This window comes from Anopheles ziemanni (assembly GCF_943734765.1).
Source record: "Anopheles ziemanni chromosome X unlocalized genomic scaffold, idAnoZiCoDA_A2_x.2 X_unloc_39, whole genome shotgun sequence".
NCBI lineage: Eukaryota > Metazoa > Arthropoda > Insecta > Diptera > Culicidae > Anopheles > Anopheles ziemanni.
In genome coordinates this window covers 90,001-105,773 of record NW_026689806.1, presented here as the reverse complement: position 1 = coordinate 105,773, position 15,773 = coordinate 90,001, and positions in this window count along the sequence as shown.

The following is a 15,773-nucleotide window of genomic DNA, read 5'->3' as shown; positions in this document are numbered from 1 at the left end:
ACCCTGATTCCCCGTTACCCGTTGCAACCATGGTAGTCCTCTATACTACCATCCATAGTTGATAGGGCAGATATTTGCGAGATCTGTCGTCGGTGCGAGACCATACGATCAGCATCATTATCCAGACTTCAACTCAATGACACGGAGAACCCGCGATTGGTTTGACTAATAAGTGCACCAGTTCCCGCGAGGGTCCTGGCATGTTGCATGTATTAGCTCTAGATTTTCCACAGTTATCCAAGTAACTAGGTTGATGATCTCGTAAATTATAGCTGTTATACTGAGCCTTATGCGGTTTCACATTAAATCTGTTTGTACTTAGACATGCATGGCTTAACCTTTGAGACGAGCGTATATTACTGGTAGGATCAACCAGAATTCCGACTTTGCGTTCGAATGTTCATTGTCCCATTGCACCCGGAGGAGCAAACACCACGTTCTATATGTTGTCAAGTCCGGTAGCACACGGGAGGCGAGCCCCCGTGCGAACCTCATTGCCCTCGTATCACACACACCCGATGCACCGGACAGGCACTTGAGCGGCATTCGACTCCGCTAAGCGCTCGTGCGCCCGATTGTGCATGCGCTGACGGGGCCTTCATACCCCTACCACAGCGACCTTATGCCAAACTTCCATGAATACTTAGGTGAGCTGACAAGGGCCTTCATTTCCCTACCATCAACTAAAGGACACGCTAGGCGCGTCCGATCATTGCAACTGCGGGGCTTTCATACCCCAATCACCACAGTACGCAATTCACCAGAGTTTAATCACAACCCCCCCGGACATGGCACACTATTAACTTGCAACAAAACTTAGTGTGTGCCGGGCACATCGGTTCCACAAAATCATTCCCGATGTACCCCAATTGGGGTTGCGAACGCATTCACGGTCCTCTGACACACCCAACCAAGCGTGGATACTACATACCTCAAACACCCAGTACACTAACAGACAAATCAATATATGGTTGCTTTCCCCCAGACATTTGCCAATCACTTGGCACCCGGACGGGAACTCGCTCCTGATTGCGCCAATGCCACCCATTTGCCAAGAGCGAGTTCTGTATGTAGATTTCATTTGGAAAGACAACCGTGTACTGGATATTCTATCCGACGATTACAGATGACGAGTACGAGACTCGACTACACTCACGGATAATACATTTTGGGTCGAGATTGCTTTCGGGGTTTTCGATTGGTCTTGCGCTTGTAAACGTATAACTTTGACTTGTGGTAACCTCGGTATGTTAGTCGATCACGTGGTTGTGAACTGGTAAGGGTGAGCAATCTGTTCACTTGCACTCTGGGTAGGAATAGGTGAGCGCTATAGGTTAAGATCATTGTATGGTTCCATCGTGATGACTTTCGCTAGATAGTAGGATGTTTGGATAGTTATAACGTTTTTGGCCATTTGTTCATAGTGTTCGGTTCATTGAGGAATTCGATTGGTCTTTGCTTCACACACGTGGTCGATCACTTGGATGTGAACTAGGGTGAGAATAAGGTGTTCACTAGTGCTCTTAGGTTTTGGATCAGTACTGAGCACTTGATTGGTTTCGCATAATATGTATCCATAGTGATGACTCTTTCCAGCTTAAGATTTCGTGACCGGTTTCGAATCCTTCCCACGTTCGCTTTTACTTGGTTAGGTTTTCGAGTGTAGATTTGAAAGCAATCTCATGTATGTATCCCATCTGATATAAGCCACTGACAGTTCATGTCACCTCGTTCAACTCTCGCTGGGTCACAGAAGTATGTTACTGCGCCCATTATCCCTACTCGGATAGGTTCGGTTCGTTCGTTTTATACTACGGTGAGTAAACTCAATTTGTGCATCGCATAGCCATGGAAAGCAAGCTTTCGCGGGCCTCTTCGACTGTTTTGATACGAGCTGTGCCCGTGATGCTTGTCATCCCAGGATACTAGACCCCTTTGGACGACCGCATGACCATCAGAAAGTAAATTCCACGTTCGTTTTGGGGTGTGAACCCCGAACATAAAGTCTTTGTGTAGAACCACGAGGGCTCTATAGTACCGATTCTCTCGGTACGCTTGGTCCGTGTTCCTTTATGTTCGTACTCTTGTGTGTATAATATTCATGTTCGATTTGGGATATTTGCTACTGTCACCGTTTGAGTACCATGGGGCTTGAACCCCTAACATAAAGTCTTTGTGTAGAACCACGAGGGCTCTGTAGTACCGATTCTCTCGGTACGCTTGGTCCGTGTTCCTTTATGTTCGTACTCTTGTGTGTATAATATTCATGTTCGGTTTGGGATATTTGCTACTTTCACCAGGGTCCCGTTCTTCATACAAGTCTGCCTTGCTAATGTGGTAACTTTATAGTGTAGTTCTGACATCCCAATTTTGGGACTTAGCCGATTTTTCATGTATTTCCATATGACCCATAGGGTCCCTTTCTTCATACAAGCTTGCCTAGGGCGATCGGTCAAAACTTGTCTTACTATTCGATTGGTCTTCGCACTTTCACCCTAGGCAGTTCGCCTAGGTCTGTCTTCTTGAGGAGGCCAAAACCCGAAATAAGGAGGTTCGGCCGACCCTGAAACCTCCCCTGTCTGAACTACACTAACCCGATTTTTCAGGGTCCTCAGCGCCATACAACTTTGCCTAGGTCACTTGTACTCTTGACTTAGGCCATCCGACTTGGTCCGTGTTTCTTCCTAGGGTTCACCTAGGTACTTTGCCTTGCTTGATGTGGTAACTTTTTAGTGTAGTTCAGACATCCCAATTTTGGGACTTAGCCGATTTTTCATGTATTTCCATATGACCCATAGGGTCCCTTTCTTCATACAAGCTTGCCTAGGGCGATCGGTCAAAACTTGTCTTACTATTCGATTGGTCTTCGCACTTTCACCCTAGGCAGTTCGCCTAGGTCTGTCTTCTTGAGGAGGCCAAAACCCGAAATAAGGAGGTTCGGCCGACCCTGAAACCTCCCCTGTCTGAACTACACTAACCCGATTTTTCAGGGTCCTCAGCGCCATACAACTTTGCCTAGGTCACTTGTACTCTTGACTTAGGCCATCCGACTTGGTCCGTGTTTCTTCCTAGGGTTCACCTAGGTACTTTGCCTTGCTTGATGTGGTAACTTTTTAGTGTAGTTCAGACATCCCAATTTTGGGACTTAGCCGATTTTTCATGTATTTCCATATGACCCATAGGGTCCCTTTCTTCATACAAGCTTGCCTAGGGCGATCGGTCAAAACTTGTCTTACTATTCGATTGGTCTTCGCACTTTCACCCTAGGCAGTTCGCCTAGGTCTGTCTTCTTGAGGAGGCCAAAACCCGAAATAAGGAGGTTCGGCCGACCCTGAAACCTCCCCTGTCTGAACTACACTAACCCGATTTTTCAGGGTCCTCAGCGCCATACAACTTTGCCTAGGTCACTTGTACTCTTGACTTAGGCCATCCGACTTGGTCCGTGTTTCTTCCTAGGGTTCACCTAGGTACTTTGCCTTGCTTGATGTGGTAACTTTTTAGTGTAGTTCAGACATCCCAATTTTGGGACTTAGCCGATTTTTCATGTATTTCCATATGACCCATAGGGTCCCTTTCTTCATACAAGCTTGCCTAGGGCGATCGGTCAAAACTTGTCTTACTATTCGATTGGTCTTCGCACTTTCACCCTAGGCAGTTTGCCTAGGTCTGTCTTCTTGAGGAGGCCAAAACCCGAAATAAGGAGGTTCAGCCGACCCAGAAACCTCCCCTGTCTGAACTACATTAACCCGATTTTTCAGGGTCCTCAGCGCCATACAACTTTGCCTAGGTCACTTGTACTCTTGACTTAGGCCATCTGACTTGGTCCGTGTTTCTTCCTAGGGTTCACCTAGGTACTTTGCCTTGCTTGCTGTGGTAACTTTTTAGTGTAGTTCAGACATCCCAATTTTGGGACTTAGCCGATTTTTCATGTATTTCCATATGACCCATAGGGTCCCTTTCTTCATACAAGCTTGCCTAGGGCGATCGGTCAAAACTTGTCTTACTATTCGATTGGTCTTCGCACTTTCACCCTAGGCAGTTTGCCTAGGTCTGTCTTCTTGAGGAGGCCAAAACCCGAAATAAGGAGGTTCAGCCGACCCAGAAACCTCCCCTGTCTGAACTACACTAACCCGATTTTTCAGGGTCCTCAGCGCCATACAACTTTGCCTAGGTCACTTGTACTCTTGACTTAGGCCATCTGACTTGGTCCGTGTTTCTTCCTAGGGTTCACCTAGGTACTTTGCCTTGCTTGCTGTGGTAACTTTTTAGTGTAGTTCAGACATCCCAATTTTGGGACTTAGCCGATTTTTCATGTATTTCCATATGACCCATAGGGTCCCTTTCTTCATACAAGCTTGCCTAGGGCGATCGGTCAAAACTTGTCTTACTATTCGATTGGTCTTCGCACTTTCACCCTAGGCAGTTTGCCTAGGTGTAGCTTCTTGAGGAGGTCAAAACCCAAAATAAGGAGGTTCAGCCGACCCAAAAACCTCCCCTGTCTAAACTACACTAACCAGATTTTTCAGGGTCCTCACCGTCATACAACTTTGCCTAGGTCACTTGTTCTCTTGACTTAGGCCATCTGACTTGGTCCGTGTTTCTTGCTAGGGTTCACCTAGGTACTTTGCCTTGCTTGATGTGGTAACTTTTTAGTGTAGTTCAGACATCCCAATTTTGGGACTTAGCCGATTTTTCATGTATTTCCATATGACCCATAGGGTCCCTTTCTTCATACAAGCTTGCCTAGGGCGATCGGTCAAAACTTGTCTTACTATTCGATTGGTCTTCGCACTTTCACCCTAGGCAGTTTGCCTAGGTGTAGCTTCTTGAGGAGGTCAAAACCCAAAATAAGGAGGTTCAGCCGACCCAAAAACCTCCCCTGTCTAAACTACACTAACCAGATTTTTCAGGGTCCTCACCGTCATACAACTTTGCCTAGGTCACTTGCACTCTTGACTTAGGCCATCTGACTTGGTCCGTGTTTCTTGCTAGGGTTCACCTAGGTAGTTTGCCTTGCTTGATGTGGTAACTTTTTAGTGTAGTTCTGACATCCCAATTTTGGGACTTAGCCGATTTTTCATGTATTTCCATATGACCCTTAGGGTCCCTTTCTTCATACAAGCTTGCCTAGGGCGATCGGTCAAAACTTGTCTTACTATTCGATTGGTCTTCGCACTTTCACCCTAGGCAGTTTGCCTAGGTGTAGCTTCTTGATGAGGCCAAAACCCAAAATAAGGGGGTTCGGCCGACCCAAAAACCTACCCTGTCTAAACTACACTAACCAGATTTTTCAGGGTCCTCAGCGCCATACAACTTTGCCTAGGTCACTTGTTCTATTGACTTAGGCCATCTGACTTGGTCCGTGTTTCTTCCTAGGGTTCACCTAGGTACTTTGCCTTGCTTGGTGTGGTAACTTTTTATTGTAGTTCTGACATCCTCATTTTGGGACTTAGCCGATTTTTCGTAAAATACCATATGACCCATATGGGTCCTTTCCTTCATATAAGTTTGCCTTGCTTGGTATGGTAACATTTGAGTGTAGTTCTGACATCATCATTTTGGGACTTAGCCGATTTTTCGTAAAATACCATATGACCCATATGGGTCCTTTGCTTCATATAAGTTTGCCTTGCTTGGTGTGGTAACATTTGAGTGTAGTTCTGACATCCCCATTTTGGGACTTAGCCGATTTTTCAATCAATACCATATGACCCATCAGGGTCCTTTGCTTCATATAAGTTTGCCTTGCTTGGTGTGGTAACATTTGAGTGTAGTTCTGACATCCCCATTTTGGGACTTAGCCGATTTTTCGATCCATACCATATGACCCATCAGGGTCCTTTGCTTCATATAAGTTTGCCTTGCTTGGTGTGGTAACATTTGAGTGTAGTTCTGACATCCCCATTTTGGGACTTAGCCGATTTTTCGTAAAATACCATATGACCCATCAGGGTCCTTTGCTTCATATAAGTTTGCCTTGCTTGATGTGGTAACACATGAGTGTAGTTCTGACATCCCCATTTTGGGACTTAGCCGATTTTTCGATCCATCCCATATGACCCATCAGGGTCCTTTTTCTTCATATAAGTTTCCCAAGACTTAGTGCTTTTTACCTTTGGACACCAATATCACCCTTACGGGTTTCTTTGATCTTCTCACTTTGTATTGGCCAAATGTAGGTCTTGCCATGCCAAACATATAATTGTTCTACACCAAGTCTCTATCTCGTACCGCCAGCTCGGTACATTCGATTAACCTGCCCTTAAGGCACCCGGGACTTAGCCATTTTTTCACATTTTTCATGATTTTTAGGCAACTTTTCTCGACTTTGTCACCTTATATCACCAAGATCCTTTCCCTTTAGCGCTTCACTCTGTTCGTATGATATTTAGCGCTGACTATCACCTTTCTGTCGCTGAGCTCAACTTCTTATTCGGTGCCATAGAGCCAGAGATATTTGGTGTATGCTGTTATAAGGGAAGTTTGTCACTTTTTCAAAGGCCCACTTTGGGACGCCCATATCTCACCTTCAGGTATCTTCGATCTTCTTGTCGTCTATGGACGAAACTTAGGCCTTGTCTTGGCCAACTTATAAATGTTCTACGGCCAAGCCGTATCTCTTACCGCCAGCCCGGTATTCATGGACTTAGTTGGATTTTCGCCTCTCGTGGTAACAATTTCAGACTTTGACTCACAATAACACCCAAACGGTCACATGCTAGCGCTTTGCTTGGAAGGAATTATAGTTAGCGCTACCTTTTCTCTTTCCATCGATACCTTGTTCGTTCCATTCCGTGCCATACAGCCGAAGTTATGATGTTTCCCGTTTTCCATATCATGTGGAGCTTATGCTCTGGGAAAACCATCTAACACCTGTACCACCCTTTTGGGTACCACCGATCTCGTCACTATGTTCGGGCCAAATATAGGTTATAACATGCCCAACATATAATTGTTCTACACCAAGTCTCTATCTCTTACCGCCTGCTCGGTATTTTACTCGTAAGTCCAAATTTCACAACTTGTACTTTTTGGCCCAATGTACTCGAGTTTCAATTTTGGTAACATTTTTCGACTTTGACACTTAATAACTTCCAAATCATGCTAGTTAGCGCTTTGCTTTCTTCTAGTCGTATCTAGCGCTGGGTGTTACCTTTCCAAAACATATCCTAGCTTAACAATCCATGCCATACAGCCGGAGCTATACGGTGCACAAGTCAAATCCATTTTAGCCATGTTTCATTTTTGCTAATTTTTGACCACTCGTATCACCCTTCCAGAGTGGTCCGATCTTCTCGCTTTCTATGGACGACTTTTAGGTCTCGTAGAGGCAAACTTATAAGTATTCTACGTCAACCCGCTATCTCTTACCGCTTGCTCGGTATTCTTGGTCTTGTGTGATTTTTGGCCATTTTGGTATTATTTTTCCACTTTGTCGCTTAATAACTCAGTTTTGCTCAACACTTAGCGCTTCGGTTGTTTGGGATTATAGTTAGCGCTCGGTTCGACCTTTCCAACACTGATCTAAGCTTGTCGATCCGTTCCATACAGCCTGAGTTATTCGCGATACCGTGTTTCAATCCATTTCTCAAGTCTCGTTTTGGTCCAACTTTGAACCAGCCATATCACCCTGATGGGTACCTCCGATCTTCTCGCTCTATATTGGCCAAAGTTAGGTCTTGTGGTAACGTACTTATGATTGTTCTACGCCGTGTTCGTAGCTCTTATCGTTCGCCCGCTATTTTCGATCATAAGGTGAATTTTCGCCTCTAAACCACCATTTTTCACCTTTGCCCTCTAATATGACCGACTTGCTCAACACCTAGCGCTTCGCTTGGTAGGACACATAGCTAGCGCTCGTCAAGACCTTTCCAACGCATATCCAAGCTTTCCGATCCGAGCCATACAGCCTGAGCTATAGGCGATACCGTTTTTCCCATTTTCTTGGTCACACGCACTTTAGGGTACCCCTTTTTGCCTTTGACCCTTAATACCTCCTCCGGGTCAATAGTAGGCGCTCAGCTTGGTAGGAAACATAGCTAGAGCAGGCCTTCACCTTTCCAAAACTGCCGAAAGTGTACCGATCCGACATCTAGAACCAAAGTTATGGTCATTCCCATCATGCTCTACTTTCATGGTCAACCTCCACCAAGCACACCTAGGTTGGACCAACTTTCACCAACTCATCTCGAACCCCAAATTTGCTTCGACCTACTAGGTTTCCCTAGTAAAGTGGTCAAAACATCCATTACAACACGACTGGTCTTTCTGGTGGTCGACCTAGGCGACTTTGTTCGACGACCACCACCCCATGGAACTAAAAGACGTCCCTTGATACGGACCACCGATACATTTTCCGGCCTGTCTAAACTACACTCATCGAAATTTTTTTGGGTCCCCACCGTCATACAAGTTTGCCTAGGTCAAGTTTTTCTTCCGGATCGGCCGCGGACCTCACTTTTCATTATCTAGGGAGGCCATAGGGCCCCAAAAGGGGTTTTTTAAAATTTTCGACACTTTCGACTTTGGTCGGATTTTTTCCGATTTTGGTCCGACCTAGGGACTTGGTGGTCCAAGGAGCCTCGGGACCAAACTTTTTTCTCAGGGGTCCCTACCTCCATACAACTTTGCCTAGGTCAATTTTTTGTTCCAAATCGACCGCGGATTTCACTTTTCAATATCTGGGGCTCGTGTAGAGTCCGAATATGAGGTTTTCTCATTTTTCGACATTTTCGACTTTTTTCGACTTTTTTCGGGTTTTTCGACCTAGGGGTCCGCCGAACAAATTTTGGGTCAAAAATTTTTATTGAACTAGTCGAAAGTACGCAAAAAGATAAGACTTTTTGCCGAAGACACCATGCCCCGGAACCGACTCCTTCCCCTTCAAAATTGGGGACAAACGTGATTTTTGAAACTTTTCCTTAGGGAGCCCAAGACTTAAAAAATTTTCAAATTCTCGATTTTTCGATTGCGAGCTAGCGCTTTGCGGTCTTCGGCAATGTTGTAGATCTTGACGAGATAAGACTTTTTGGTCAAGAGACATTTTCCCCTCCGACCCCTCCTTCCCCCCGCAAATCGCCCCCCAAAGTGCAATTTTTGCATTTTCACCTCTTTGCACGCACTGTTCGGCCCAAATGGCCACTTTCTATGGGTCTGAGCGCTTTGCAGTCTTCGGTAAACTTTTAGAGCGTACCAAGCCCTAATTATAATTGTTCTACACCACCTTCGTACCTCTTCATCCCTGGCCGCTATTCGCGTACCAAGGTAATTTTTGTTCATTTTGTCAACATTTTTCATCTTTGACTGCTTATATCGGCCTTGCCATGAACGGATAGCGCTTCGCTTTGTTCTAACGTAAGTTAGTACTACTCTTTACCTTTCCAAATCATATCTTAGGTTGCCATTTGCTTGCGTACAGCCGGAGCTATGAGCGATACCGTAAAAAGTACCGAAACTTGGAAAAATCCTTTGATCGCCCATATCCCCCCTTTGAGGGCCAGATATCGAAAAAAGTTCTGATTCAAAAAGTTGCGCATTAACGTGTTCTAGTTATGCCTAGAACATTTCACTTCGCTAGCTGGCCTGCAACTTAGCCGTAATTGGGATTTTAGGGTGTTCTTGGAGGGCCCATTTCCTGCGACTTGGTATCTTTTGGGCCCAATGTTTCTCTAATATCTCCACGAGTTTTCCAGATAGCCTTTTCAAACTTTCAGGGTGCCTAGAACACCTCAAGACCTTTCCAACGCTATGCCGTTTGCCTCGCTCGGACATCTACAGCCAAAGTTATTCGAGGTACACGGTACCTTACCCTGTTTTCTCAGTACTTGGTCGAAAATTTCGATCAGCCATATGACCGACTTGGACAACCCTGAGCGGGTTGGCCCCATATAACTAAACTTTCGTCTCGTGTAGGCAAACTTATAAATGTTCCACGTCAACTCGCTATCTCGTACCGCCTTGACGGTATACTTGGTCCAATGGCCATTTCCAGCGACTTGGTCGCTATTTCGCACTAAGTTTCGCTAATACCTTCATCCGTGGACATGGTGATTTTTTGTTCGTATTTTTCCTTGTTAGTCCCACTCAAGACTATTCCATACCAGAGCCAAGCGTCCCGCTAAGTGCCATACAGCCTGAGCAGTAATTCATGAAAGGTACCTCTACCAGTTTTTGCCATACTTGGGTACAAACTTTGTATCGCCCATATCTCCACTTTGGAGGCCAGCCAGCACCTTTGCCCCATATACTTTTTTCTTGGTCATACCATGCACCAAATATAATTGTTCTACGCCAACTTGCTATCTCTTCTCTAACTTGCCGTTATTCTTGGTCCAAGTCCCATTTCATTCGTTTTCGGACCCATTTTGCTATATGTTTCACTAATAGCTTCGGCCATGGACAAGCTGATATTCTGTTTGTATTTTTGCTTGATAGTCCCACTCAAGACCATTCCAAAACACACCGCAACTTGTCGCTCGGTGGCAAACTGACCGAGTTATAATTCATGAAAGGTACCTCAACTTGGTACACCACGTGGTCGGCCCAAACCATAAACCGACCAAACGACCGACTTGGAGCACCCTGACCGGGTTGCCCCCATATAATGAAAGTTGCGTCTTTACACGCCCAACTTATGAATATTCTACGCCAAGTCGCTATCTCTTACCGGTAAGCCGGTATTCACCTTCCAAGGGGGATTTTGGTCAAGTGCCATTTCCTGCGACTTGGTCCCCGAATACGACCATCATCACCTAATATCTCCGTGGTCTTTCAACTCAGCCTCATGAAACTTTCAGGGTAGATAGGTCTCCCCAAGACCTTTCCAACGGTGAGCCGTTTGCCTCGCTCGGCCATCTACAGCCGAAGTTATTAATGGTACTTGGTACCTTACCCTGTTTTTTCCATACTTGTTCGTACTTGGGTACAAACTTTGGATCGCCCATATCTCCACTTTGGAGGCCAGCTAGCACCTTGGCCCCATATACTTTTTTGTTGGTCATGCCATGCACCAAATATAATTGTTCTACGATAACTTGCTATCTCTTCTCCAACTTGCCGTTATTCTTGGTCCAATTCCCATTTCATTCGTTTTTGGACCCATTTTGCTATATGTTTCACTAATAGCTTCGGCCATGGACAAGCTGATTTTCGATTGGTATTTTTCCTTGATAGTCCCACTCAAGACCATTCCAAAACACACCGCAGCTTGTCGCTCGGTGGCAAACTGACCAAGTTATAATTCATGAAAGGTACCTCAACTTGGCACACCACGTGGTCGGCCCAAACCATAAACCAACCAAACGACCGACTTGGAGCACCCTGACCGGGTTGGCCCCATATAATAAAAGTTGCGTCTCTACACGCCCAACTTATGAATATTCTACGCCAAGTCGCTATCTCTTACCGGTAAGCCGGTATTCACCTTCCAAGGGTGATTTTGGTCAAGCGCCATTTCCTGCGACTTGGTCCCCGAATTGGACCATCATCACCTAATATCTCCGTGGTCTTTCAACTCAGCCTCATGAAACTTTCAGGGTAGATAGGTCTCCCAGAGACCTTTCCAACGGTGAGCCGTTTGCCTCGCTCGGCCATCTACAGCCGAAGTTATTAATGGTACTTGGTACCTTACCCTGTTTTTTCCATACTTGTTCGTACTTGGGTACAAACTTTGGATCGCCCATATCTCCACTTTGGAGGCCAGCCAGCACCTTGGCCCCAAATACTTTTTTGTTGGTCATACTATGCCCAAAATATAAATGTTCTACGTCAACTTGCTATCTCTTCTCCAACTTGCCGTTATTCTTGGTCCAAGTCCCATTTCATTCGTTTTTGGACCCATTTTGCTATATGTTTCACTAATAGCTTCGGCCATGGACAAGCTGATTTTCTATTTGTATTTTTGCTTGATAGTCCCACTCAAGACCATTCCAAATCACATCGCAACTTGTCGCTCGGTGGCAAACTGACCGAGTTATAATTCATGAAAGGTACCTCTTCTTGGTACACCACATGGTCGGCCCAAACCATAAACCGACCAAACGACCGACTTGGAGCACCCTGACCGGGTTGCCCCCATATAATGAAAGTTGCGTCTTTACACGCCCAACTTATGAATATTCTACGCCAAGTCGCTATCTCTTACCGGTAAGCCGGTATTCACCTTCCAAGCGTGATTTTGGTCAAGTGCCATTTCCTGCGACTTGGTCCCCGAATTGGACCATCATCACCTAATATCTCCGTGGTCTTTCAACTCAGCCTCATGAAACTTTCAGGGTAGATAGGTCTCCCCAAGACCTTTCCAACGGTGAGCCGTTTGCCTCGCTCGGCCATCTACAGCCGAAGTTATTAATGGTACTTGGTACCTTACCCTGTTTTTTCCATACTTGTTCGTACTTGGGTACAAACTTTGGATCGCCCATATCTCCACTTTGGAGGCCAGCCAGCACCTTGGCCCCATATACTTTTTTGTTGGTGATACCATGCACCAAATATAATTGTTCTACGCAAGCTTGCTATCTCTTCTCCAACTTGCGGTTATTTTTGACTCAAGTCCCATTTCCATAGTTTTTGGTACCAATTTGCTCTATGTTTCGCTAATAGCTTCGCCCAAGGACTTTGTGATTTTTTGTTCGCATTTTTCCTAAATAGTCCCACTCAAGACTATTCCAAATCACACCTTAGCTTGTCGCTCAGTGCCATACAGCCAGAGTTTTAATTCATGAAAGGTACATAACCTTGGTACACCACGTGGTCGGTCCAAACCATCAACCAACCATATGACCGACTTCGAGTCGAGCTAGCGGCTTGGCCCCATATAATCAAATGCGTGTCTTGGTAAGGGCTACTGACGGTCAGAACAATGTAGCTCGCTAGCTCGTGCGCAAACTTGTGTTTTGGTCGAATATTGGGTGTTCGTGTACCACTTCGGGTAACACGGACTTTGGTGCAACTTCACCACTTGTGCACCTAATAAATTCTCGGTCGTTCAAGTCTATGCCTTCATATTATCAGGGTAGTTAGGTCTCATTGAGACCTTTCCAACGCTATGTCGTTTGTCTTGCTCGGCCATCCACAGCCCGAGTTATTCGAGGTACACCGTACCTTACCCTGTTTTTTCCTCATTTGGGTGCAAACCTTAGAACACCCATATGGCCCACTTGGAGACTAGCTGGCACTTTGGCCCTATATAATAATAAGTGCGCCTTGATTAGGGCTACTGACGGTCGGAACATTTCAACTCGCTAGCTCGGGCCCACACTTGTGTTTTTCTCGAATATATGGTTCAAGTGTGCCACTTTGGGCACTTATGGACATTTTGTCCCCACACAACTTTCTTGCCTTGGTAGATAGGGTCTTGTGTTCTCGGGCAAAAAGATGCACCAAGATATGGTCTAACTTTTGTTCTTTTACCGCAAAGCGCTATCTCCAACACCCGAGGAGATAGAAAGTGATTATGTTCGGTATATCGGTCTTCCATGGCCTACTATGGTAAGCCCCTGCAGGTATGCAACCGAAGGTGCTTGGTACATGTATTTGGTGCAATATCGGTGCAAAGTTTCCTTGATCGGGCTATAACTTTCTTGGTTGATGTTGGATTGCTTTACGGTCTTCGGGGGATAGTTAGGGAACATGTTGGCCAACATTTTCTTATTCCTCAGCCTGGCCGTACCTCTTACCGTCTAGGCGGTATTCATGCTCTAAGTTTGAACTTGTGTTCCTTCGGGCAACTTTTCTGACTTTGACGCTTAATAACTTCCGTTCATATGCAGTCTAAGCTCTGCAACTCTCAGGAAAGCTTGTACTACTCATTTCCTTACCATATCAGTCTTTGGCTTGTCGATCCGATGTCTACAGCCTTACTTATTCACGTTCCCTGTAGAGGTAGGTTTTTGCCCATTTTCCAGTTCATGTGGTAACATTCCCGGACTTTGCCGGCTTTCTCTTCATGTGGTAACTTGCTTGCTCATGTGGTAACTTGATAGTGTATTTCCGACAGACCCAATCTCGGACTTAGCCGATTTTTCTCTTCATATTATATGGATCCATCACTAGGCCATGTTGCTTGCTTGTGTGGTAACTTGATAGTGTATTTCTGACAGACCCAATCTCGGACTTAGCCGATTTTTCTCTTCATATCATATGGATCCATCACTAGGACATCTTGCTTGCTTGTGTGGTAACTTGGAAGTGTATTTCTGACAGACCCAATCTGGGACTTAGCCGATTTTTCTCGTCATATCATATGGATCCATCATATGGCCATCTTGCTTGCTTGTGTGGTAACTTGGAAGTGTATTTCCGACAGACCCAATCTCGGACTTAGCCGATTTTTCTCTTCATATCATATGGATCCATCACTAGGCCATCTTGCTTGCTTGTGTGGTAACTTGGAAGTGTATTTCTGACAGACCCAATCTGGGACTTAGCCGATTTTTCTCTTCATATTATATGGATCCTGGACTTAGCCGATTTTTCTCTTCATATCATATGGATCCATCATTAGGCCATCTTGCTTGCTTGTGTGGTAACTTGATAGTGTATTTCCGACAGACCCAATCTCGGACTTAGCCGATTTTTCTCTTCATATTATATGGTTCCATCACTAGGCCATCTTGCTTGCTTGTGTGGTATCTTGAAAGTGTATGTCTGACAGACCCAATCTCGGACTTAGCCGATTTTTCTCTTCATATAATATGGATCCTGGACTTAGCCTGTTATTAGGTTATTATATATGGATCCTGGACTTAGCCGATTATTAGGTTATTATATATGGATCCTGGACTTAGCCGATTTTTCTCTTCATATAATATGGATCCGGGACTTAGCCGATTATTAGGTTATTATATATGGATCCTGGACTTAGCCGATATTTCTCTTCATATAATATGGATCCGGGACTTAGCCAATTTTTCTCTTCATATAATATGGATCCGGGACTTAGCCGATTTTTCTCTTCATATAATATGGATCCGGGACTTAGCCAATTTTTCTCTTCATGTGGTAACGTATGCCAATCGCTCACAAGTCATGGGATAAGGGTACTTGTGTTCTTCCATCTTCTAAGTCCCGCACGGGGACATCGTGATCGCCCCAAGTCCGGAATAGCGCCAAGTCAAGCCCCACGGTGGCCGTGCAGGACCTGTTAGCGGCGGCCCCACTGACAGCACTAATCCGGACTTAGAAATTATATCTTTCTAATCGAACACCACACACGCAACACCACCATACCACCATCTCCTTGCAAGTACCTAAGTACCCGCAACTCCATGGTGAAGGCAATGTCACTCCATCACCAACCTCTTTGCATTGCAAGCACTTGCGTACCTACAACACTCCGAAGAAGGCAACGGCGCGCGATGCTCGACTCCACACACCTCACCACACCACACCACCGATGGCCAGCCAGCCAGCCAGCCCAGCTAAGGGCTAACCCACCAACCAACCACCAATGGCCTAGGCCAGCCGGATCCCACCTTCAAGTCCAAGCACAGCCAAGTGCAAGTACCGCCAAGTGTTCACCAACCAACCATCACACCAGGTCAGCCGGCCAGTACCCACCTTCAAGTGCCATTACCCTCGGGTGCAAGCCCAATCAAGTGTTAACCAACCAACCCGGCCAAGGCAGCCAACAGGCCGGCACCCTACAGCACCGACCCGCCATCACCACCTCAACCGTTGACCATGCAAGTGGCCTCGGACAACAGGTGACACCCGAAGTACATCCGAAGAACGTATATCAAGTGTTTGCTCACCAAGTCCTCAACCAACCCCAA